Here is a 26,522-nt window from a genome sequence, read left to right on the forward strand (position 1 = left end):
GAGGGAGGCCCGGAGCGCGGGGAGAGCAGCCCGGCCGCGGGCGCCCCCGCCGCTGCCGCTGCCAGGTGAGCGCTCGCCGCGGCCCGCCGGCCCCGTGTGCCCCCGCGACTGTCAGTCCCCGTGTGTTTGTGTGTCTCCTCCTGTCAGCCCCCTGTGTCTGCGCGAGCTCCTCCCACCACACCTGGCCCCCGGCCCTGCCCGCAGTGTCCGCCACCCCCTCCCGCCGGCTGCCCCGGGTCTTTCTGTCAGCCGCCAGCACCCCCTGGCTGGGACGCTCCGCCCCTTCCCCCCGAAGCCCCTCCCTCCGCCCCATCTGTCAGCAACACCGCCCCCCCCGACCTCGCTGCTGGCTCGGGCACCCTGGAGGCGTGAGGGTGCCGCCGCCGCCGCTCCCGGGGGTCCGAGTAGCCCCCGCGGGCCACACGGCTGCAACGAGGGGGTTGTGGCGGGGCAGTGGGGGTGTCCGCAGATGCCCGCCGGACCATGTGAGGGTGCGTGTCCCCGTGTGCGCCGACTGTGAGCACCGCGTGTGCGCCCGAGCGCCGGGAGGGGAGCGCGGGGGGCGGCCTGACCAACGTGGGGCGGAGATGCCGGGCGGCCGAGAGCCGCTTGCTCCAAGTCCCTCGGGCCGGCTGCGTCCTGCGGGGATGGGGGCAGCCCCAGGCTCTGGTCCGCTCGGCCAGGGAGGCAGCTGAGCCGGGACTCGAGCCACTCTGGGTGCAGTAGACTTCTCCATCCTGGGACCGGTGTTTGCCCTCGAGAAGGCAGCGAAGCTGGGCTCTGGCTCCCCGGATGCCGCAGGTGGCATGTGAGCAGAGTTTGGGGGCTTGCTTAAACCTTCCCAGTTTGGGATTTCCATTCAGAGAAGCCTGTCGGAAGTGATTGAGGAGTGGGTGGGATGAGGAGTTTAGGTGGAAAGTGTTTTCAGAGCTTGAGTCATTTTGAGTTGCGTGGTTTGCATTTCTGAGCAGTGATTGCCCTGGGCTTTTGCCCTGCGAGAAAATGTTATGTGGTGGGGCGGGGGGAGGGGGGTGTAGAGGAGGAGGGAGGGCACACTCCTTTCCGTCTTTATCTGTGTCATGTGGACGTATAGTATGTTTATTCATGAGACCTCCACACATCCTCAATTTTAAGAAGGATTACAGTAGTTTCCATTTATACATGCTCTTGTATCCTGTTACCTTAATGTTCTTTATTTGCAGTAACTTCGTATTGCATATTTCAAAACTAAGAGAAAATGCGTCCTAAAACAATTGGTATTTTGCCGGATAATTCTCAACCACGGGGAAAGAGCCAAAAGCGCACTTCATTAGCTGGAACAACTTATTCGGGCTTAATTTGTTTCTAAGAGACATACAGTGGAAAAATCCAGAAGCGGCATAGTAGTAGCTAAGAGTGTTAGGAAATTAATGAAAAGGGCCCTTCTGTTGCTGCCTTGGAAAGATGGTATCAAAGTTGCTGTAGAGGACAGAGCTGCTATGTAATGATAAACATATTAACCAAGTTGGTTTTGTGACCTTGATACATTGCGTGGCGCTTGATTTGTACAGTGCTTCCTAACAGGAAGACATTGCATGGGAAGCAGGGTAATTTGGGGAGAAAATGGTCCCCATTTTTTTTTTTTTGTCATATTTAACTAAGATTTCAGACTAGGGCAGTCTCATGTGGGAGTGGGTTTTTTTTTTTCTAAGATAACATCAAAAATTACAAAAATAACTCATGTTTAAGGCAGAAAACTAGGGAAAAAAAACACCTAAGAAAAGCATAAGAAAAAACCCACCATCCCACAAACCATAGTAAACCATAGTTTGGTATTTATCCCATTAGTCTTTTGTTCCCATATGTAAGTATTTTTTTTTCTTACAGAAATGCTGCTTTACCATAAGATTGTTTCCTTGTCTGCTTTTTTACACTTATAAATAGATTGTGAGAGGTATGTCTTGTTTTAATAAGAACTTGTTCCTTTTTTGAGCCTTTTAAAAAGATTAGGTCCTTTGCTTAGAGAGCTCCGACAGCTTCACATCTTAAAGTAAAATCTGAAGTCCTTGCTTTGGCCTACAAGGCTACCTCTGTGTCCTCACTTCCAGCCTTGCCAGACAGATCTTTTTGCTATTCCTTAAAAACTTCAAGCATGCGCCAGCCTCCTTGCCTTTGCATTTGCTATTGCGTCGGCTTGGAACTCTGTTCCCTGGACACCATGATTCTTCTTCCCTCAGGCTCTGCTCCAGTGTAACCTTTTAAGGCCTTTCCCTGACCACTCTGTGGAGGATACACCCCCATTCCCCTGTCCTCCTTAACCAACCTTACTTTTCTTCATGGCACTTACCACACTTGGCAAATACCTATTTATTTGTTGGTTTATTGTCTCTTTCCCTCGATTAATCTGGAAGTGTGAGGCTTTTTTCACTGGTGTATCTTCAGGGCCCAGAGAGGACCTGACCCATTTTGGTGCTTAATCAATATTTGTTGAATGAATGAATGCTTATTACCCATCCATGCATGTAACCTTCCTGGTAGCCTCCTAGGCTTTTATTTTATTTATTTATTTTTTAACATCTTTATTGGAGTATAATTGCTTTACAATGGTGTGTTAGTTTCTGCTGTATAACAAAGTGAATCAGCTATACATATACATGTATCCCCATATCCCCTCCCTCTTGCCTCTCCCTCCCACCCTCCCTATCCCACCCCTCTAGGTGGTCACACAGCACTGAGCTGATCTCCCTGTGCTATGTGGCTGCTTCCCACTAGCTATCTATTTTACATTTGGTAGTGTGTATATGTCCATGCTACTCTCTCACTTCGTCCCAGCTTACCCTGCCCCCTCCCCGTGTTCTCAGATCCATTCTTTATGTCTGCGTCTTTATTCCTGTCCTGCCTGTAGGTTCATCAGAACCATTTATTTTTTTCCTCCTAGGCTTTTAGATTGCTATATCATGAAGTGGGATAACAATCCTTTAAAAGTCAGGATAGTCCTCTCCTTTACATATCTGAGGAGAAGAGTTTTACAAAGTGAGGCTTATGATCTTAAAAAGAATTACAATCTTGATTTAACTTGAACAGTTGAGGGAAGGAACAGTTTTGGCAAATGTTACTGGCTCTCCTTCTTATGCATTATACCTTGTGTTACATTGGAAAACTTTGAAACGTATCTCAGTTGTGTTTACTGCTATGATTTCAGTGTGGTAGTTCGTAGTGATAGTATTAGCCTCAAGAGGATAGTGAGTTTTCTGTGTCAACAGATACCCAGAGATATAATTACAGCTTTAATGCATTTTCATTTGAGGAGTAGCTGTTATATTTACTTATTTTCCTGGCAGTTTTATCCTTTTCAATTCCCTGGTTATCAGTTTTTGGATGGCCTAGCAGGTAACTTAAGTTTTTTTTTTTTTTTTTAAACATTTTAAAATAAATCCTTGATCTCTTGAGCATTTTACAACTCCCACGTGACTCTTGAACTATTTGAAAGTACCAGCTTCATCTTTCAGGATGAAATGACATCTGTAGTAGAACATATAATTGCATTTTCATTATAAGGAAGGGAAAAATTGTATATTGGGGTAGAATTTTTACAGAGAGAATATAGTGTGAGTGTAAGCTTTCTAAAAGCTTATATTTCAAGTAGGCAATCTTTAATTTCAGTGAGTTTTTGAAAAGAATCCTTGCTTTTTGCTCTAAAGGAAAAGAATTCCTTTGAACACAATCCAAACCTTCAAAATCTTTTTTCTTATGCCTCAAACATATGAGAACTTGGGAAAAAAAATCCTAAATGAAAAATTTTATTCTTTTAAGGCCTAAAGGGAGTGTGTTAATTAATTTTTCTTTGTTCCACGGGCATTTATCAAGCACATAGTCGGGGCAGTTCTGTGTGGTTTTGTATGGGCTACATTACCACATTTCGTTTTAGATTACCGATCTGATTTGGTATTACTTCTTCTCTTTTCTCGCTTGGCTCCCTCCCTTCTCTCATCATAGTCTCTTCCTAAGTGATCTCATCCATTCCCAGGGCTTGATTACCCTCTGGATGCAGATGACTACCTCAGTAACACCTCCCGCCTGGACCCTTCTTTGGTTCTAGACTTACATTTTTTTTGTTGTTGTTGTTTTGCGGTACGCGGGCCTCTCACTGTTGTGGCCTCTCCCGTTGCGGAGCACAGGCTCAGCGGCCATGGCCCACGCGCCCAGCAGCTCCGCGGCACGTGGGATCTTCCCGGACCGGGGCACGAACCCGTGTCCCCTGCATTGGCAGGCGGACTCTCAACCACTGCGCCACCAGGGAAGCCCTAGACTTACATTTTTACCTACCGCCCCCCTTCTCTCTCTCCTGGCAGCCTCACAGTGATCTCAAACTTCACGTGTCCAAAATCGATTGCTCAATCTCCCCCTTAAACTTCCAAATTTGTATTCCTCATTCTTGACCCCTCTCCCCTCTCTCATCCAGCTTTCCCCTGCCCTGAGCCTTCCCTGTCTCAATGTCATTACTGTCCATTCATCGTTTCGCCAGAGACCTGAAAGTTGACCTGGATTTTTCCCGATTCCTCACCCTACCTCCAGTCTGTCAGCGTGGCCTGTCGGCCTAGCTTCCAGGTACTTCAGATCCTCCCTTCCCTCCGTCCTCCTAATCCAGCCACCGTCTTCTCTCAGCTGGATGACTGTTCCTGCCTGTCACCTGGTCTCCCAGCATCCACTCCTGCCTTCGCTAACCCGTTCTCCTGCCAGCAGCCAGTGAGCCTACCAGTCCTTGTCACCCTGCTCATCCCCTGCCCGCTTCGAGGCTCCCCACCGCCCTCAGACCCACGTGCACACTTACTCAGGTGCCGGCCTCTGTCTCCTCTCTGCTCCGCTTCTCACTCGCTGTGCCTCTGTCAGGTGGGAGCATCATCGGTTCCTCTCAATGCCAAGTTCTTCTCCTCTTCTGTACAGCCCTTCCCTCTGCCTGACACTGTCCCCCCGACTCTTCTTGTGGAAGGTCCTTCTCCAACATCTGGGCTCAGCAAAAATGTCCCTCCTCAGAGGAGCCTCTTCCCTGATCACCCCTTTACAGTAGCTTCCTCCCCATTGTCCCCCTCGCAGTACGTGTGCATTTCCTGCTAGCACTTCACTAAAATTCCAAGTATTTCATTCATATATTTGTTTCCTTCTTTATTGTCTACTCCAGTAGACTGCAAGACCAAGAGGGCAGGGACAGCCTTGGCCTGTTTATGGTCCAGTCTGGGCACTGTGCTCTGCCTAGACTCCACCAGCTGCAGGTCCCCAGTACCTTCTGGATGATAAGAATTATTATAACAGCTAACCTTTCTTGAGACTATGTGCCAGGTCCGTGGCTAAGTGTGTTCGTGCATTATCTCTAAATCTCTGGGAGAACCTACTAAGGTGGTGATGGTTATTATATTATCATTATATTATTATATTACCATCATTATATTATTATATTACCATCATTATATTATCATTTGGGAGGTTTTTTTGTTTTGAGAAAATTGAGCTTAGAGAAGTAATTTTTAAAATATGGCAGCTAAGAAAGTGGTGGAGCTAGAATTTGGATCTGTATGATCTGACTGTAGAATTCATTGCTTCCCTTTGATTCACTGCTGCCTTCTGATATGAATGTAGGAATGAGTGAATGAATGTGGAATATGCGGTGATATTAATATTGGGTGGTTCCTCATGTTTGTGTTTCTGAGCATATATTGGAGTATAAAAAAAAAAATGCTTGGGTTAGGGTGGTGCATTTCCTGGGAAGTTTCTGTTGATAACCACTGTGCCAAAGAACAGAGATGAGTTTGTGTTTGGGCTCTGTGTTTTACTTTTACCTTTGCCACTTTCTAGCTGCAAGCTCTTGGGCAGATTCCGTAACATGTCTAAGTCTGTTTTTTTCAGCTGGAAATGGAGAAAAATAATAGTTCTTATCTCACAGGGTCATTGTGAGTAGCATAATTATACGCAAAAAACAGTCAATGCTAGCTATCAATATTAATATTATAAGGAGGAAAAAAAAAGTTAGGAAAAGACTTTTAGCCCCATCAACAAACTAGAGTTTGGTTAAGAGTGGAAGACAGAAACCATAACTAACAGTAGTGTTTCAGTGACTCTGGTTTTGAGTTTATAAAAATTATCAGGGAATTAACTATTTGGCTTGGGATTTATAATCATTCTATTGATGTATGCAACTTTATGTTTGTATTTAAACTTGTTCAATGCTTGTAGGTAAGATAGTTTTGTTTTCTTCTTTTTCTTTTTAAACTCCTCCCAATCTTAAAAAGATTCTCAGGGTAGAGGGATCCTTTGAGAGACTGGCTATTTTTTTTCCCCATTCACCACCGTTACAGCTTACTTAAGTTATGATTATCAGCAGGGAGTTTACTTCAAATATCCAAGCAAACAGTAGGCCCAGCACAGGCATGGATGGGCTTGGCAGCCCTTATGATGGAATATCTGGGCACAGTTGCATTTTCTGGTGGGATGGCTTAAGAGCAAGTGCCAGTCTGATGACTTCCATCATCTTTGTGAAATAGAGGGTGAGGTTGTCCTCTAAGAGTAAGAGGGAAGAGGTCAGAGGAAAAACAAGGAGATTTGACATACAGCTGAGGTCAGGAAGAGGAAGAGTGAACTTGGGGCAACGTCCATGACCTCTCGGCAGTATGCAGGGCTCCGCTGAGGTAGGAGACCGTGGATTGATCAGGGCGCCAGGAGCATTCAGCTGCCTGGGTTTAGGAGCAAAGAAGACATATAGCCGGACTGAGCCAGGGTTGAGTTTTGCTGGCGGTGAGCAACGGAAGGACAGTGGAGCAGAGGAACTGAGGGTGTTGAGCAGGGAGTGATTAACACGAGCAGTAAGGGGGTCTCTGCTGCACGTGGATGAGAAAAGGACCAGAGGTGTGGATGAAATCAAGCAGTGGATGTATTGGAGCGATGGAGTAATAGGAGGATGTGGTTAGAGAGCGACATGTGAGTGGAAGATTTCAGAGTTGGAGCAATTAATTACTGGACATGACAGGCACCTGGGTTTTGCCACAGACATAAGTGGCTGAAGTGAAGCGAACTCAGTGAAGAAGGTCAAGTAACTGAGGCTGGAGTGTTGTTTGGGTCATCCATGTGGTTATCCAAGCCATCAAAAGGGTGGCGGGACATTTGGGGTGGAGAGAAGGAAGGCGTGCCAAATCTTCGGTGAATGACATACTGGCAATGAGAAGAGGTGTGATGACCAGCCTGCAGGAGCCGCAGAGGATCAGGGCATTGGCAGAGCAGTGACCTGGAAGCTTTGTTGGTTGCAAGGTCTCTTTGGAAGAAGTTGGTCTTGGCCCAGGTTCATTATGCTTCTGAAGGAATCCCAATTCTAGGTGGGCAGCATGGATGGCATATAGATTTGTGTTTCTAAACCTGGTCATGGAAATCATCTGAGGGTCTGTGTTAAAAACACAGATTCCAGGGCTCCACCCCAGGCCCACTGAATTAGAATTTCTAGGACAGGAGTCTGAGAATGTGCATTTTAACACTCCGCCCTCCACACACACACCTGGTAGTCCTTTATAATTAGGCAAGTTTGGGAAATGTGCCTGTAGTGGGTAAGAACACGGGGTCTGGAGGCCGACTGCCGGGGTCTGAAGTGAGGCTGGTGAGAGAGAGCCTTAGCCGGTGACTCTTAATAGCTTGCCTTTCCAGGTCTAGCTGATACCAGATGCACTGAATTAAGAGACCCTCCATTAGAGGCAAACCCCCTGACGAAAACAGGAAGAGACAGCTGGTGATGACAGAGACAAAAACTCTCCACAAAATAATTCAAAGTACAGCAGTTTGGGGACGTTCATAGAGGAAACAGTCTTGTTTGCCTCTGTGGTCTCCGAATACATTAATTAATCATAATTGCTGTCCTGTTCAGCAGGAATAGGTCAAATTATGGTTTGGTTAGTTCAGAAAGGTTGAGAAGGAAGTAATGCGATTGAATTTAGAAAGCTTTCTGTTCTAATCTTGCATGTTTTAGTGCTTCAGTTATCAGTACAATTAACTTATGTGACGCAGTTCTGTCTCTGAAGATACTGGATTAAAAAACCCTTTACTCAATGACAAGGCAAAGACAAGAGCAGTTATTATCCCTGAGGGGCTGCGAACATGCCTAGATACTTAATATCATGATACCAGCAACCCTACCACCCCATTCTCCCTATTTTTATGAAGAAAATTCTGTTTGTTTCCATGACAAGGAAAAGGAATCCTGCAAGAGAATAGCTGCTGGGGAGGGAACTTGGAGTTCACCATCCTGGGCTGACCACTTAGAATCCCTTGTTGCTGGTGAGGAGGGTTTGAGTTGAGTGTTTGGAATATTAAACTATACTTACCACCTGTTTTGTCATGCCCAAACACTAAAGCTTTGGGAAAACAGTGTTGTTACCCTGCTAGAAGTGGTTGCTTTGGACCTTGAGCCTGAAACTTTAATTGCTCCATCGTGTGCTCTGTTCCTTATTTCCAGACTGAGGAGTCTGGCTTTCAGACTGGTGAACTGGATGTCAAACATGGCATAGCATCTTGGCTATATTCCTGTCACTTATCACGTCCTTCCATGCACTGTCTCATCTCCCTGCTGAACTGCAGACAGCCATTCGAATGCACATCTTGAGACCAGTGGAGGTTTAGCAATGCCAGCTCCACCAGAGCTTTCTGTTTGCAAGTTGAGATTAACTAATTCCTTTAGGAAAAAACCCCAAACAAACAGGAATTTAGAGTATTTTTACCTTGTAGAAAAACACTTTCTCTAAAGCTGAGAAATACTGACAGAGGCCAAAGAGGATTTTAATGATACTAACATATTCTCTAATGTCACAATTTCCTGCCCTCCAGAGCTCGGGAACCCTTGAAGGCTCTGCTGTGTTATGGTGCCCTTTACAGCGTCTGAATCACTAAGAGTATTTCAGTTTGTGAAGTGTTTGTAGGCCTGCCTTGAACTAGGCACCTTGGTATTAAAAAAGAAGGTCTCTGGTCTCCAGGAACTTTTTTTTTTTTTTTAAGTTAGACAAGGTGCATTTAAATCTCTAACCTCAAGCAGACCATGCAGTGAGCTGCAAAGGAGGTATAATCAAAATGTGGGATCACAGCAAAAGAGAGGTTATTTCTGGTGGTGGGTAGAGGTGGCAAGAGGGGGTTGGAGGATGCTTTCAGGGAATGTTTGTAATCAGACTGGATCTTGAAAGTTGGATAGAATTTTGAACTATTTTTTATATTCTTTGTTTACTAAGGCATCATTTATTTTAGCAAGACTATAGAAATATTTCGGTGCTTAATGGATTAGCGTTCAGTTATCTAAATGACTCACTCATCCAGAATGCCTCACGCCTTAATTATTTTGGATAACTTGTCTCTGTAAGTAAAATATGAAGTATTAAGGAATGTATGATGGAGAAGTGCTTTTATGGAAGCCCTTAAAGGTAATCTTGGAATCACAGTGGATATCTCAAATCCCTGAAGAAATGGAAATACAGTGCTGTGGTGGTGACTAGACAATCAGAATGACAATGGAAGGCATATGTTTGGATGTGTGGTTTAGGAACTGGGGGAAGATGGAGCTCTAAGTGATACTGGTGAGAACTTCATAGGAAAGGAATAGTCTGCCGGGTTAGGAGGCCTCTTGAACACCATAATAAACTGAAGGCGGCCAGCTTCTTCTCGCTCTCCCTTGCTCTAGCATGGCTGAGCACGTGGGGTTTTACAGGAAGGCTGTGAAGCCATGCCCAGAATTTTTCTTCCTGCCCCAAGCCTCTGTGTTCCTTGTTGCTGGGCTTGTCCTGCCTCAGACCTGCATCTTCGTGCCACAGATTCTGTCGTGTTGATGTGTGTCCTTCTGGGTGATCCACACTCCTTTAGCAAGCCCATTTCTTGCCATGGTAAGTTAGTGACAGCTGGACCATTGTACCAGCCTTGCAAATGGTTATATTATGCCAGAGACCTTGCAGTTTTTTCATTCCCACGAGAAGACTCTATTTTCAATCTCCCACTTGCTGCATTAAGCCAACACTTAATTTTCTAGGAAGCTGAAAAACATACAACTTGCTACCTTTTGTGCTGAAATGGGGCCCTGGCTCAGAATTCTGATCCCTTTGGGAATCAACACATACAGTTTTGAAAAGATAGTACTTTTTGCTTATTCCTGATAATGCCAATCGCATTTTAAAAGCCAAGATATTTGGCAATGCTGTATGTCCCAATCTACCATGCAGGTGACTAAAGCAACTCTAAGAAAATGAATTCAGTTGCTCACCAGTAATGTACTTTTTATGTGTCTACTGTGTGTCAGGTACTGTGCTAGGCACTGTTGGGAGCAAGTCAGACGTGGTCTCCCTCTGGCCTCATATCACTGACAGTCTGGCAGCTCCATGGCCAGGAAGCCACCACCATAGCTTTGTAGTGTAACGGTAGGCGGAGGTGGAAAGGCCTGGTGTCTAGTCCTGCTTTTGCCTTTTATCAATTACATGACGTTAGACGTTTGCCTCTCTTTTCTGTCAACTGGACTGAAACACCTTTTAAAAAGGTTTATAAGAGTTTTATCATACTTAAATGACAGTACATAAATAAGAGTTTTGAAAAGGTCAAGTTACTATATATGCAAATATAGGTGGGGGTAATCAGCTTTGTTCAGTAGGAATAGCTAATGGAGAGTTTCCACTACTCCATGGCTTCAGAAAATCACCAAATATAATATTTGGACTGTATATTATTAATATTTCACTAATTCTAATGTTTATTAATAATAAATTTAAAAACCAGGGATTTTTTGGTGCCTGGAGTTAGTACAGACTACTTAGTCCTCCCTAAAGAACTACAGATTTAATACATACTGGGAGTTACTTCAGAAAGCAGTATGTACTTCTAGATATTTAGTATAGAACTACAACAACGTATATGTGACAGTGCTAATAATCTAATATATACCATGGAATTATAGTACAGTAAGACAAAAATGTATCTGAATAATAATCATAATAAAATAAAAAGTATCCCTTGTAAGTAGTAGAAGATACTTCTGGTTTTTGCAGATTTTGATAAAGAGTTTTGAACTGCGTGGGTCCTTTTTGGTTCTGACCTTCTGTTGTTTTTATGGTCCCCTTATACCTGTCACTGAAGAACTAAGAACTAAGAACTGTAACTAAGACCCTTCATTGTAGATATTTTCTGTAGCAACCTAGACATGACCCTTAGTTTTTCTGAGCCTCAGATTACTCATAAAATGTGGCCTTTTCTTGGCCACACCAACTTCACAGGGTTGTTGAGACATTCAAGTTGGAACTGATGTGCTACTTTCAATGTGAGAGTCCCCATTTGGTTGTAGGGATAGTGGTCAGGTAATTCTGGCAAGTGAATGCCCCGGAAGGGCTGTGTCTTGATTTACAGCCCAGCCCTTGTTCAAGTTTCCTGATACTTCTTCATCACAATTCAGTGCCTTCTACATCATTTTGTCCCATTCGCATTTAAAAGCATTTCGGGACTTTCCTGGTGGTGCAGTGGTTAAGAATCCACCTGCCAATGCAGGGGACATGGGTTTGAGCCCTGGTCCGGGAAGATCCCACATGCCATGGAGCAACTAAGCCCGTGTGCCACAACTACTGAGCCTGCGTGCCACTACTACTGAAGCCCGCGTGCCTAGAGCCCATGCTCCGCAACAAAGAGAAGCCACCGCAATGAGAAGCCTGCGCACCGCAATGAAGAGTAGCCCCCGCTCGCTGCAACTAGAGAAAGCCCGCACGTGGCAATAAAGACCCAACGCAGCCAAAAATAAATAAATGAATAAAAGCATTTCGTTTTATACCCAGTTGGTCATTAGCCAACATTTATGGAGCTTCTGCTATGTGTCAGGCATTGTGTAGAGTGCTGTGGATGTAGAGGTGAGAGGGCCGGACCCTGACTCCAGAGTGCCTGTTTAAGTCCAAGACTGCGCATCAACTTTGGCCTGCATTTCCAGCCTGCTGGTCTTCTCTTCCGATTTCAGACTTGCAAGCCCCTACAATAATGTGAGCCAGTTCCTTAAAATAAATCTCTTAATTTGCATGTGTACACACACACACACACACACACACACACACATACATACACACATATACATATCCTATTGGTTCTGTTTTCCTGGAGAACCAAGACTGATGTGATACTCAACAAATGCTGTCATTATCAATGCAGAAAGAGGTGGAACAAGTGTGGTAAGCAAGATGCTTAGTGGTTTGGTTTTAGCTGTGTTGAATTTGAGGCGCTCATGGAATCCATGGGGAGATACCGGCAGGCAGATGTAGCCAGGGTGTGGAGAGATCACATGAGTGGTCTGGACTGAAGGGATGTAAATTTGGAAGTCACCAGTCTATAGCTGTCAGTTGAAGCTGTGTTTGTGGGTGATTTCAGAAAGAGAGAACAGAGTTTGTAAGGTAAGGTGAGGTATCAAAATGGAATCCTAGGAAACACTAACATTTAGGGGAGAGGCAGAGGAAGAGGAGCCAGTAAAGGAAACCAGGAAGGAGCAGACAGAGAGGAGGAAGATCAGGAGAGAGTGGATCATGGAAATCATGGCCAGGGAGAATTTCAAGAATGCAGCACTGTCAAGTCCCATATAAAGGTCGAGAGAAATGTTGCTGTCTGTCCATTGAACCTAGCTCTTAGGAGGTATCATTAGAGGTGACTGTTTCAGTGTCATAATTCATTACAGTGGGTGGAATAGATGACCTGGGGTGATGAAGTGGAGATGCATGTTTGCTGCTGCTGCTTCTTAAGGAGCTCAGTTATGACGTATGAGGAGAAGGGGCTGTGAACTTCCTGAGGAAGGGATGATTTTAGGATGTGAGGGGTTCTAGCATGTTCAGAGGCTGAAGAAACAGAGCTAGAAGAAAGGAAGAAGGGAGAGAAAGGACAAACGATTGATCAAGGTTTCCTCCATGGATAGAGGGATGTGCACAGGGTCAGTAGTTTTACCAGAGGAGGGATGCCTCTTTCACTTGGTATGGAAAGGGGAAAGGCTGTTTGGGGATACAGGTATGTCTGTAGAAGCTAGGCGGCTGGAAGTTTTGCCCTCATAAAAGCTTCTATTTTCTTTGTAAAGTGGACCTCTGGCAACATCTGATAGCCGAGGGGAGAGGGTGCAGTAAGGTCTTTGAAGACAGAGGTAAAGGTATAGAATTACCGCTGTGAGACTTGGAAGGGGAGGCTGATTATTGTTCCCCATTGTCTATTGGACGAAAGCTATACTCCGCAGTCTGATGTTTATAAGTCCTCCAGTCTGCCTTTAACCAATTCTGCCAGACTCCCTATCTTTCCTTGCTTGATTCCAGCACCCTTGTGTACTTTAGCCGAGAGTGTCTCTTGTAGCACCGGAGTGTGGCTTTGCGAGACTGGATGCTGCGGGGGAGCTGCCAGTGGACGATGAGTCAGGAGTCCTGTGGTCCAATCTTGGCTCCTCCGTTTACTAGCGATGGGACCTTGGACACCCCTCAACTTCTCTCAGTCCGCTTCTTCATTCGTAAACTGTTAATTATAACAACACCAATGATAAGTGATGATGATGATGGTTGTGTCAGATGAGAAAACGTATTATAAGGTATTTTGAAGAGGATAAGGAGTATATAAATGGAGCTGGTGTCATCAGGCCACGAATAATCCTAGAGCCAGGCGTCTGTATAACCTTTCTTCTTTACCACTAGAGTCCTGTCCCCTTCTCTTCAACTATCTAAATTCAGCCTGTATTATATAGAGAAATGCTAGCTCCTGTAACAGGTAAACCCTGCTGAAATCTCAGTGGCTTAAAACATTTTCATGCTCATTTCAAATCCAATCAGCCATGGGGGTGGGGGTGGGGGCCCAGACTGGTGGATGCTCTGCTGTCTTCAAACCATGGTTTCCATGGTTGCCCTGGGTATCGATGTCCAGGAAGCAAGGTGGGGGAAGAGAATGTCTATGATTGGGAGGCTTTGATGCATCAGGCCTAGGTGACTAAGGCCAAAGGAGAGATGGTTGAGAGGAGGCATTTGCTGGATGGAGATGAATTTGGGGTGTGTGGGTTTTAGTGTGCACAGAAGGGTAGAGGGGGCTGAAAAGAGTGAGGCAGGACCTGTGGAGCCTAGGACAGAATGGAGAGGCCACTCCTCCTGCCTTGAGAGACAGAGCTGGGGAAGGGGGAAGGGCTGAGGGGCCCAGGACTGTTCCCCATGAAGGCGGGGCACCACTAAGGTAGGAGAGAGGGCCCCCAGGGCGGGGGGAGACAGGTGGGCGAGAACCCGGGTGTCTACACACCTTCTGAGATGAGCTTCCTAACAGCTGGGGAGGCAGACCCTGTGAGGTGGTGCCTTGACAAGAGACACCCAATTAATAGGCAGCAGAGAAATGAGCTAGGACTTGAGGTTTTTGACATCAGAGCCCCTGGCGGTGAGAGCCAGGAAATATCCCACCTGGAGAACCGGAGAACCTGGACTCTGAAGTAGGCTTGAGGGGAACCCCTGGGGTGGGGGAGGGGAGCACCTCTGTGGTGGCTGTTCCTTTATAGGTGATTCACCCTTTGGCTGCTTGGGTTAGAGGAGGGAGGGCAAGAGAGGAGCATTCCAGGCAGAGGGAGCAGCCTGAGCAAAGATCCTAAGGCAGAAAAGTGCTTAGAGGGTTTGGGGACTGAACAGAGGCCAGCATGGTCCATGCTGAGCAGGAGGGAGGGTGCGGGAGAAGGTGCTGGGGAGGGAAACAGGGCCCAGGTCGCACAAACATGTACAGGCCATGGCCGGGGGGTGAGATTTTATTCTAAGGGCAGCAGGAAACCGTTGTACACTTTGCGTGGGGGCAAGATGGGCTGATTTATAGCTTAAAAAGACTACTCTGGCTGTTGTATGGTGAATGGGTAGAAGGGAGGTCATGGGGTATATTGGATGCGGTGGGTAAGGGAAAAGGAATTCAAGATGGAAGTGAGTCTGGAGCTCAGAGCAGAGGTTCAGGCTGGCAAAGAAAATTTGATGCTGTATTTCCTGTTAGCTCCCTCCCTGTTCTCAGCCAAGCTTCCTGTGAGTAGCTTTATCCACCGTCTCTACTTCCTCACCTCCTCAGCTCCAGCCTCTGTGCTCTGGCCTCTGTCACTGCCACTTCCCTGAAATGTCTAGGGCATAGGGCACTTTAGGCCCTTTATGATTAGCCAAGTCCAGGCCTTTGACCCTCTCCTGGCTTGAGCTGCATCCAGTCACACTGTGAGCCATTCCTGCCTTGAAATTCTCCTTAGCCCTCTGTCTCTCTGGCCCCTTTTTGGTCCCCAAGTCCTTAGACCAGTTCTAAAATGACAGCATTACCCAGGCTACTGACCTTGGTCCTCCTGGATTTCCTCTGTGCCTCTTGGAAAAGAAAGAGCCCTCCCCGCTTTCATCAGGACAATGCCTACTTGCCTTTCATCTTCATGTCAGGTGCCCCCCACCTTCAGGAAGCCTTCCCTGACCCCTCAGGCTGGGTTAGGTGCCGCTTCTCCTCCATTTCCACTTCTCCTGGAGTATAAAGTGGATATGGTAGCACTTAGCACCCTGCTTACTTATTAGTCTCCCCAGTCTAACAGTACTGGAAGGATAGGATTACAACGAAATACCCTGTGATCTAGGACAAAGATTGCTTTCTCCAGTTCAGGTGAAAGCCACACTTTATAATGTAGGTATCTACACCTGATTGTATGTCCTTTAGTAGATCATTCATTTCTCACTGGGTCTGAGGGCTGTGAAGTCTGGTATAATGTCTTCTGTGAACAGAAGGAATTCATTTAGTGCCAAAGAATTAGTAATTGTCTCCATCTTCTGAAAGGAAAAAAAGCTGAGAATTTAAGAATATGAATTGCTTCAGAAGAGCTTCCGAAGACCGGCATTGCCTGGTAACTTGGTTCTCTGCTCCCTTGCCCCCACCCCGAAACCTGTCACAGGTGCCTCACGTTTTGAGATTCCACAGTTCTGGGTTTGACGTTCCAGCTGCCTCTATGGTGATGAGCACTAACGTTCTCCTGGGCTCAAGTGTGATCGCCTTCAAAGGCAGCAAATGGGCTGAATGAAAGATGCGCTTCTGCCTTTATATCCTTCCCTCCTGCTAACCAGGGGTGAAAAGAAGAGGTGGGTAGAGACAGCAAAGTGTGCACATCACACATCTGGAATTTCAGTAAGGTTCTGGGTGGTTAATGTCACTAAACTCTCATGCTTCTCTTTCAAATGCCTTTTTCTACCCTTTCTTTCTTTTTGTCGTTTCTCTCAGTTCCAAACCCACTTTATCTTTTTTGGCAGGTAGAACAAAGAAAAGAAAATGTCGAATCACTTTCTTCCCAGTGGCTGGATTTTTAGAATCTTTAAAAATTTTTTCCCCCGTGTTTAGTTTTCTGAGGCTAACAGAGCAAAAAGCAGAGATGCCTTTGACTAAGTGGAACTCTTAGCTTCGTTACTCAAAATAATGCTGCAGGTTGTACTTGTGTTTTTTGGATGTAGTGTTGGGCTGATTATTTTCTAAGAAAAGAACACTGTAAGATTGTTATTTATTTATTTATTTATTTTATTTATTTATTTTTGCGGTACGCGGGCCTCTCACTGTTGTGGCCTCTCCTGTTGCGGAGCCCAGCCTCCGGACGCGCAGGCTCACCAGCCACGGCTCACGGGCCCAGCCACTCCGTGGCATGTGGGATCTTCCCGGACCGGGGCACGAACCCGTGTCCCCTGCATCGGCAGGCGGACTCTCAACCACTGCACCACCAGGGAAGCCCTGTTATTTATTTTTAAATTTAGACATCTCTCAAATAAGAATGCCTAAGTATGTGTAACAAGGGACTAAGTTTGAGTCCCCACATTACTCTCTTGAGGGTTTGCTGTTCTCAGGATGAGAAATGCTTGCACACACACGAACTCCACTGTTTTGATTCCCACTTATGTTTATTTCTGGTGTCCAAACAAGACATTAGGATTACAGATGCTCAGATAGGAAAGGACACAGGGTTTTCCAGTGTGCCCACCAGTGAGATCCCTTCTTACATGGGGGACCTCTCTGTTAGCCTGAGAACATTCTTCCTCACAGGAAACTACAGTCTTTGACCCTTTGGATTTACTTAGTGAGTCTCTTCCACCACATGTAGCATGTTCAACCCTTTAAGTACTTGAAGACAGCTATCTTCCCTTTTATTGCCCAAGCCCTTCTTTATAGACTGTGGATTCCTGGTTTCTTCAGATATAACCTCCTTCCTTTTTCTACATATTGTGGTCCTAATAGAGCATCCCATGGTTTTGTTAGCTTTCTCTGGTGGCTCCATCTCTTGTTAAACTTACTCTCAGCTGAAACCCGCCCTCGTGGAACCCGCCTCTGAGCGGAGGTTCTAAAATGTCTATTTAACGGACTATTTTTTATCTCAGTGGTCTTACGTAACAGGAAAGCATTTTGTTACATTTGATACTGTTGTAATATACTTTCCCTTAAAAGAAAACAAAGGCTTTTAAGTCCTAGGGTGCAGGTAAAATACCAGTAAGGCATGGAATTTGATTTCTCGCCAGAGGAGGCTTAAGCAAGTTCAGTTGGGTCTGATAATAAAGGCTGGCATTGACTGTGCCCTCAGAGCATGCCTGCCACTGTGCCAGGGATTGTTACACATATCATTTAGTTTCATACTCACAACGACCCTGGTTAATAATGATATCATTAATAGTAGACACTGTTACTGACCTCATTTTAATGGTGAAGAAATGGAGTCTTAGAAAGGTGGGGACTTGCCCATGTTTCACATATCATAGTGTGACCCAGACCTTGAGCTCCTCCTATGCCACTATCCTCCCTCTCTGACACCTTTCTGCTGGGTAAAACTCTGTGTACCATGCCCTTCTCTTGTGCCTCACGTTTAGCTCTCTGGTCTTCTTAATTAAAAAGTAAATTTTAAAAAGAAAGAATTGGGTGGTTCTTTGCAACTCACCAGGGCCCCTAGAAGAGTGCTCTGCATATGGTGGGTGCTGATAGGAGAACTGAGGTCCTTAGTTATGTGTCTCCAGGGCCAAGAAAAGTCCATCTTAAACCAGTAAAAGTCTAATGCTGTCATGGTGGGCTAGGACTAAACCTTTGATTTGCCTTTGGGCAGCTGGCTAGCACAGACCAAAGGGGAGAGTATGGTTATTGTCGTTAAGGTTGGACCAGCAGCCAGGACTGAATACAGGGATCTGATACCCAGATCAGTCTTGGCTCCGTCTTCCACACTCACCCTCTGTGAGCCTTAGTGTCCTCCTTTCCTGGGAGTTGGGAGGGAGAGAAATGTATGAGGGTAGCAGGGAGCTGTTTACTCCACGTTCTTTTCCCACTCTTTCAGAGGTTAAAATAGCCCATTTGGTGTTGGAGAGTCAGTTCTTGTGCCCTGTTTCCCAACTCCACACTTGAGACAGTGGCACAGTTGGAAGGATGGGACTTTGGGAAGCTGCTCTTTCCCCTCCCCCAGTCCCTAAGAAATTGGTGAGTTGGACACCATTTTAAACTTGGGATAAAACTCTTTATTTTATTTACTTTTCTTTTTCTTTTTTCCCCCCATATCTCCTCCCTCTTGCATCTCCCTCCCACCCTCCCTATCCCACCCCTCTAGGTGGTCACAAAGCACCGAGCTGATCTCCCTGTGCTATGCGGCTGCTTCCCACTAGCTACCTGTTTTACATTTGGTAGTGTATATATGTCAGTGCCACTCTCTCACTTCGTCCCAGCTTACCCTTCTCCCTCCCCAAGTCCATTCTCTGTGTCTGCATCTTTATTCCTGTCCTGCCCCTAGGTTCTTCAGAACCATTTTTTTTTTTAGATTCCATATATGTTAGCATGCGGTATTTGTTTTTCTCTTTCTGACTTACTTCACTCTGTATGACAGTCTCTAGGTCCATCCACTTCACTACAAATAACTCAATTATGTTTCTTTTTATGGCTGAGTAATATTCCATTGTATATATGTGCCACATTTTCTTTATCCATTCATCTGTCGATGGACACTTAGGTTGCTTCCATGTCCTGGCTATTGTAAATCGAGCTGCAATGAACATTGTGGTACATGACTGTTTTTGAATTATGAAAACTGGAACTCTTTAAGTGAGCCTGGACTGAGGAATTAAAATCTAGGTCTGCCCAGAACCTCACCCCCAGTTCACAGGGCCCCAAGGGTTTAGGAACTGATGTTAATTCCCCTGTGGTCTGACGAGGGGCTCAGTTGTAGGACTACTTCAGGCCTAGTGGGGGAGCACAGGCTAGTCCTGCCAGTCAGGTATCTTAGAATCATCAGGTCCTGCCTGTGTGTGCCTCTCAGCCTGAGATGAACTCTGGAACTGCCCATTCTCCCTGTGATTCAAGGTGTAAATGCTGTAGATGGAATGCTGTCGATAGGACTTTATTAGTCAGAGTCCCAACAGGAAAAGCTGGTATTCTCAATTTAGGGAAATGATGGGAGAGTTAAAGAGGTGTGGATACGTGCTCGCTTCGGCAGCACATATACTAAAATTGGAACGATACAGAGAAGATTAGCGTGGCCCCTGCGCAAGGATGACACGCAAATTCATGAAGCGTTCCATATTTTTGACACAAGAGGGAAGAGAGATGGGAGCATATGTATATGTATAACTGATGCACTTTGTTATAAAGCAGAGACTAACATACCATTGTGAAGCAATTATACTCCAATGAAGATGTTAAAAAAAATAATAAAAGAAAAAAAAAGAAAAAAAGAGGTGTGGATAGGATGTAGAGGAAATCTCAAGGGACAGAGCAGGAACCCAGAGTTGTGGTAATGGTGGAACTAATACCACCCCTAGCTGCAGTGAGACAAGTGGATGGAGTGGCCATCAGAAGCCAGAAGAGATGGTCGTTTAGAAGAGGTCACCTTGAGAGGAGCAGTGACTTCTGGTTGAGGGATACAGCCGGCAGAAGTAGAATATTCGAATTCCTAACCTCACCCTTTCCTCGCCCTGTGCCCCCACCCCCCTGTTTCCTTCCCTGACCTCTTTCTGGGACTCAGCATTGGACAAACTCAATTAGAAGTCCAGGGCACAGAGGCTTGTTGATGGGATCCATAGAGATCAGTCTGCGGGGGCAGGAGCAAGGTAGGGAAGGGTGGAGAGTGCACCTGGAGAGCAATAGAAAGATACTAGACAGAAGGACCACGTGACTTCACGATGGACAGAACTTGTGTGTGTGCGTGCGTGCGTGTGTGTGTGTGTGTGTGTGTGTAGTACAAGGTGGGAAAAAAGGATAAGGTAAGCATTTCTTACCATAGCCACGTGTTAGGTCCTTTCTCCTGATCCAATCACCTTGTGGGGTAAGTAGAAGTATTTATATGTTATAGATGTGGAAAACTTGAACCCAAATCTCTTGTCCCTAAGTCAGTTCAGTCCTGGTGATCCCCGTGGTGACAGATGGTAGCCAGATAGCTCTCACATCTGACTTTCTCTGAGCCCATTCCAGAAAGCCACCGTTCATGGCATTGCTGGGAGAGCCGGGGGGAACTGTAAAAGAGCTGCTGTGTATTTTTTTTTTTTTTCCTTCACATCTGTGAACTTGAAGAGAAGGGGAAAGAGGAGGAAAAAAATTCAACTTGGCATGAACGATGTTAACTGAGATCAAATAAGGTGAAAAGCAAAATAGAATCCAGAAATTTAGTTTTGCTTTTACCCAAAGTTCATGCGCAGCTGCTGTACAAAGTCCTTTTTACTTTCCACGAATGTTAAGCACTGTTCATAACATGAATCTCATTTTCTTTTAGTTGTTTATGAAAAATAGCTTTATAAAAGACAAAGAACCAATTGAACATTAAGCTCCAACTGTGTGTCACCTTTGTGATTTCATTTCTTGCTGATACACAAATTATTACACTTATAAGTTAAAATTATTTTGATTCCTGATACATTCATTGTAAAATTATTTATTGAACAGTCAACAATGAAATTGAAATTTTAAATTTAAAAAAGAGAAATTCTAACAACCTAGAAAATAAACTTTAAATTTTTCTTTTTTTTTTCTAGTTTTCATTACATGCATGCATAGATTTTACATGGCTAGAATTGTGCAAGTTTATGTTGTTTTCTTGTCATTAGGTGTATATTTCCATGTTGCTATATAACCTTCATGATTACTTAAAACAGTTTTTCAATTCACCTTAAACATTCTCCTACTTGTTAGATATTGTTTATTTCCCCTGCTTCATGCCATAAAAAGATTGGCGGTTTTATTGAACATTTAAGTGGTTTATTTACTATTTTTCTTTATAAACGTTGTTCATTTGAATCTCTATGCATCTAGTTTCCCCATCCCCTCCCTCTTTTGTTCTTTGTGGCAGAGGGAAAGGAATTGTTATTTTTTTAGGATAATTTCTCAGCAGTGGGATGAGCAACTCTGAAGGTATATCAAGGGACATTAAATAGAGTAGTTCTAAAGGGTCACTGAGAGAAGTAAGATTACAGTTAAAATGAGTCATTAAGCAGAGTTGTTGCTTAAAATGTTAATATGGATTTTTATTAAATCCTAGGTTTAAAAAACTGCTAAAAGAGAAATTAGACACCATTTACATTTACATACAAAATTTAGCTGAAACCCTAAGTTGTGATTAAGTTTTAAAAAATTTGTTCTTGGCTAAATTGAATATAGTGTAATTCTGAACAAATTTTGTATTTGATTAATGATATTGGCCCCGGTTATCCTGCATCCCTGGAATATAGCATTGGCCCGGCAGTCCCCTGGGCTACTCCCCGGGAAGCATGCATCCCCTCCCTAACCCATTCTGCTCAGCCCAGGGGGGCCAGGCCACTTTCATCTGTGCCCTCTTTATGAAGGTGGAGCCCCCTGGCCAGAGGGGCTTCCTTGTATGGTGCCCTTGCCCTTCCACTTGCCTTCCGTCTGCCACAGTTCTGCTTTCTGGAACAACAGACAAATTTCTTCCTCTAGTCGGGAAGCTTTAGAAAATCAGAGAGCAGTTCTGGTTTTTGCTCTGTCCTTAGCTCCTGGCATAGTGCCTGGCACATAGCAGAGTCTCAAAAACACATTTGCAGAATGAAATGTCTTGAGACGGTCCTTTAAATGTGTGAATACAGCCATGATGTCCCCACTTAGTCGCCTCCTCTTTGGGTTTAATGTCCTCTAGGTCAGCCATTCCTCATGGAACACTCTCCGGATCCCTTTCCCTCCCAGTCGGGTTCTCACCATGGTCTTTGACCACGGTTTGCTCTCAGTCACACTTAGAATATGTGGCCAGATCTGCAGCCTGTTCTCCAGAAGTGGTCTGATTTGCAGTAATACAGCCAAGTGTGCACTACGTTTTTTTTCTTTAGTAAATTGCTGGTTGCTTACATCTTTTCACGTGATCTGCTATCAAGCCCGGCCTGCTCCAGGAGGTGCTTGTGCAATTGAGTGTTTCCTTCTAGATTAGTGTCACTTGGGATTTGATGAAGGCTCTTCAGTATCTTCATGTGAGTCATTAGTAAAAGTGAGGAAGAGGGGAGGCCCATGGAAGAGCTCTGGAAACCTCCCTCCACATTGACAGTAATCCCCTAATCCCATGCTTTTTTCAAACTGTGATGTGCATACAAATTACCTGGGGGTTTGGTTAAAATGCAGATTCTGATTCAATAGGTCTGGGTGCACCCTGAGATTCCGTCTTTCTAACAAGTTGCCAGGTGATGCTGATGCTGCAGGTCTATCAGGTCATACTTTGAGTAGAAAGGCCCAGTTTTGGGAAAGAGTTGTTCATGAGAAAAAATCCTTCAGTGTTTCGATAGCTGTGCTATGCCCATCAGAGCCCCCAGAAGATGCTCTCTGATACAGATACTTGACCCCAAATACTCAGAGGTTCATCTCCTACCTCACTAAGTAAATGAAGAAAACAAGAGTGATGCTATTTCGCCAGCTTCCAAGTGGTATGTACCTCTCTGTGCATGTTTGGTTGGACCCTTTATTCCAGCCTGACTAGCCGTTATCCAACATATTTGGTATCTTTTCAAGTTTCTTGTCATCTGGACATTTGATAAAAGTGCTCATGTAAACTGAGCACTTTAAAAATTTTTTCATTGTTATGGTATACCTTCATATACCAGAAAGTTACCAGAAGAGAAACTAAATGGATATTTAGTTTTTTAAACATTGGTTATAAGATACAGTGTTCCTGATAAAATTCTTTTATAAGAAATATTATGGAGCATCCAAATTTTTTTACTCTATTGGAATTTGGAGAAAATGGATGCATTGTTGAAATTACATTCCTAAGCTGAAATATCCTCATGTAGCTGGCAGCCTTTCAGTAACAGATTTAGCAAGTGAGTCTGTAGAACACAAGGCAGGGAGGTCATGAGCACCTGACCCCCCCTTTCTCCAAGCTTTCTCTCTCTTAGCTCAGGGGACAGGTACTTTTCTTTTGCCCTTTGTACAAGGCAGGTAGCACTGTGGCCAAGACTTTTTTGGTCAGTTCAAGGAATGATTATTATGTCAAAATGTAGAGAGAAAAAATATCGACACTTACTTATTTTGTAGAGCTTATTGTGACCTGGTCACCTTTTCCTTTTTTTTTCCCCCAATGGAAACAGAAGGAATTTTGATTTAATTTTATTATTTATTTTTTGATTGGAATATAGGTGATGTACAGTGTTTCAGGTGTACAGCAAAGTGATTCCGTTATGTGTGTGTGTGTATGTGTATATAGTTCACTGTGCTGTACAATAAGTCCTTGTTGTTTATCTGTTTTATATATAGTAGTGTGAATCTTTTAATCCCAAATTCCCAATTTATCCCTCCCCCCTTTTCCTTTTTTGAAAATAGTAGGTGTGGCCACCACCATGGAAGGTATGCAGCTCACTGAATATCAAAAAACCCTCTCTCTCTGGGTTCTTAAAGCCCCTTAGCCCTGAGTTTGTCATTTGAGCCTGTGGGAGACAGGTACGGAGCGACCTGTAGTTGCTGCTGTAGTTCACCCATTAATTTCCTCCCTTTCTGTAATGGTTTTCCAAGATCAGTCAGATGTCTCTTTGTTCTTTCAGCAGCTCACATGCAAGCACAGGTGCAGCAGCAATTATGCCTTCCCTTTAACAATTCTTTTATTATAGTAATTTTCAAATATGTATTATGAACCTCCATGCACCCATCATATAATCTCAACAATGTCAGCATCTTTCTAATCTTGTTTCTTCATTTATTTCTCACCCCTCTTCATCCGCTTCCCCACCCACTAGCATACATGGTCTTCCCCCCACCGCCCCATCTTCTAGTCTTTTAAAGCAAATTCCAGATAGCCTGCCATTTCATCTGTAATACTTCAGTATGTAACATAACAGAGAAATTTTGTAAAACTTTTTAAATTGAAGTATAATATACATAAAAATGAACATAAGTGTAGAGGCTGGTGAATTTTCACAAACTGAATAGGCCTATATAATGAGCACCCAGATCAAGAAACAGAGAACATTGCCAGCACCAAGTGGTGGACTTCTGGCTTTTCTGGATAAATTCAATGTTAATCTCCAGCTTGTCATTTACTAAACATTCTGAACCTATTTCAGTGCATAATTGAAGCTTTTATGGTATGTCCACAATTTAATTAAGTAAGTGTAATATAAGTAAGTTTTCATTCCAAATAGATAAAACACAATTTGACTAACTCTGATTGAAAAAAGAAAGTATTATTAGTCTCAATGAGTTGATCACTTCAACCACTGTTGATTAATGTGTTTAGATAATTTTGACTCCTAAGTACTAAAGACAGTGTCTTTCAAACATGTCCTAAAAGTTGAGTCCTGTGACTAGACATTAAATTAGGAAATCCCAACCACAGGAGAAAGACAGTAGCAACAAAAATAAAGCTTTGATATTGACAATAATTAGACTGCTTTATTTTCAGTGAAAATTGAGCAATAATGCCCATATTCAATCCAAGTTGAAAAGTAGTGACTTGAATGCATTAACAATGATTGAATAATAGTACTTTAAAAAACCTATAACTATAGTGCCATTAACGTAGCCAAAAATATCAGTAAGTTCTTTAATATCATCTACTAATCTGTACACTAAAATTTTCCTTATTGCTCAAAAATGTCTTTTTTTTTTAGATTCATGCTTTAGTTAATGGCCCATATAAAAATCGTTGTAGGTTTAGAAGATATATTTCTTAATCTATCTTTTATTGTTTTCACATAACCACTGCTTTCATACAATGCTCATGCTCTGTGCTTGCTAAATTAGTAACAAAGACAAGTGTAGTCATTTTTTATCATAATTATTGCATCTTTGGTTAGAAGAGAGGATATTTTAAAAATTGATCCAGCCATCTTTTCCAAATCTGTACTAACTTGGTTTAGTACAGTACCAATTTACAGACACTTCTATAACCCTCCTTCTGCAAAATCAATTGTATTATTCTGGATTTGCTTTTCTCTGGCAGCATTTCTCATCGACTTCCACACATTCTTAAAGTTTTATGTAAATTCTTTTCTCTTCCCTTTTTCATGTGGGTAGCCCACCTTGAGGTTACGTGACTCCCCTTTCAGTAATAGAAGGAGCACTACATGGGGGAAAAGAAGCCTGGGTTCAAATCTCAGTTCTACCACTTACTGTGTGACCCGAGGTGGTGTATTTAACTTCCCCAATTATTTGTAACATGTCTACTTCCTTTTCAGTGGCCTGCATCAAACAATACCACAATTTGTTTAAAATCTCCAAAAGCTCCCCAAATTTGTAGGCAGGGAGGAAACAAATTATCGGGTCACTGCTTGCCTTCCCAAATTACAACTTAGGGAGCATTGCCTAAGGAGCCAGGATGGGAGGCCCCTAGACTCACAAAGTGGGAGAGGAGAACCAGGAAGGGAGATGGTAAGTAGTATTTACTGAGTGCCTGTAATCTCTTTTCCATGTGCTCATTTGGACCTCATAGCTGCCCTGGTAATTTTATGATCAGTGTAACATTGCCTCTGCCACGGTAGCCAAGTGGTTAAAAGCCATAGTCTGGGTTGAAATTCCTGCCTTGCCACTGTGTGACATAAGACAGGTCCCTTGGCCTTTCTGTGTCTGATTCCTCATCAATAACAGGGAGGTAATGAGAATCTGTTTTGTAGGGTATTGGTGAGGATTAGATGAAATAAGTGTGTGAGGTGCCAAGCACAGTATCTGGTATGTAATCAGCATTCAACAAAGCAAGCTGCTGTTTATCCTTTACTTCTTTTTAGACTTAACAGTCTTTCTAAAGGAAGGCTGTAGAGTTTTAGTAGCTTAATAACATTCAAAACTGTGACCACAGATTTAGCAGATTTTCCAACAACCAGAACAGAACTTTGTCAAACATATGAGTGCTTTCCTTTCAAACTGGTCATCTTGAAACCTTATGTATTCCAGTGTTGCCTGTGCCTCAAAATGTGTTTGGACTTCTTTTTACTAATTTTTAGTCTATAGGTGTCTTTTTGCTAAAATTAGGCCTAAGATAAAGGTGAATACTTACATAATTAAATTTATTTATTCAGCAGACTTTTATTGACCACCTACTGTTTGTCAGCTACTGCTAGACACTAGGATAATAGCAGTGAACAAGTAAGATGGGG

General features: G+C 43.9%; 1 protein-coding gene and 1 non-coding gene across 20 annotated transcripts in view; both read left to right on the forward strand.

The window, feature by feature from the left end:
- The window catches only part of ZHX3 (zinc fingers and homeoboxes 3), a 145,777-nt gene that overhangs the window by 20,246 nt on the left and 99,009 nt on the right, over positions 1-26,522 (forward strand). For 16 of the 19 annotated variants that reach the window (XR_003793052.1, XR_003793053.1, XR_003793041.1 and 13 more), the window contains exon 1: positions 353-491. The exons of 1 other annotated variant lie outside the window; for it this stretch is intronic. The gene's annotated coding sequence lies outside the window, so the exon portion shown is untranslated. Of the gene's footprint in view, positions 1-10; positions 66-352; positions 492-26,522 lie in introns of those variants that run through there. 2 more of the 19 variants (XR_003793043.1, XR_003793046.1) reach the window with 2 other exon arrangements.
- LOC114895101 lies at positions 19,429-19,535 on the forward strand. The gene has a single exon (XR_003793411.1). It is a non-coding gene; the product is annotated as a U6 spliceosomal RNA (small nuclear RNA).

Source organism: Monodon monoceros, unplaced genomic scaffold (genome assembly GCF_005190385.1).
Source record: "Monodon monoceros isolate NGI ecotype Baffin Bay Population unplaced genomic scaffold, NGI_Narwhal_1 Super_Scaffold_13, whole genome shotgun sequence".
Classification (NCBI taxonomy): domain Eukaryota; kingdom Metazoa; phylum Chordata; class Mammalia; order Artiodactyla; family Monodontidae; genus Monodon; species Monodon monoceros.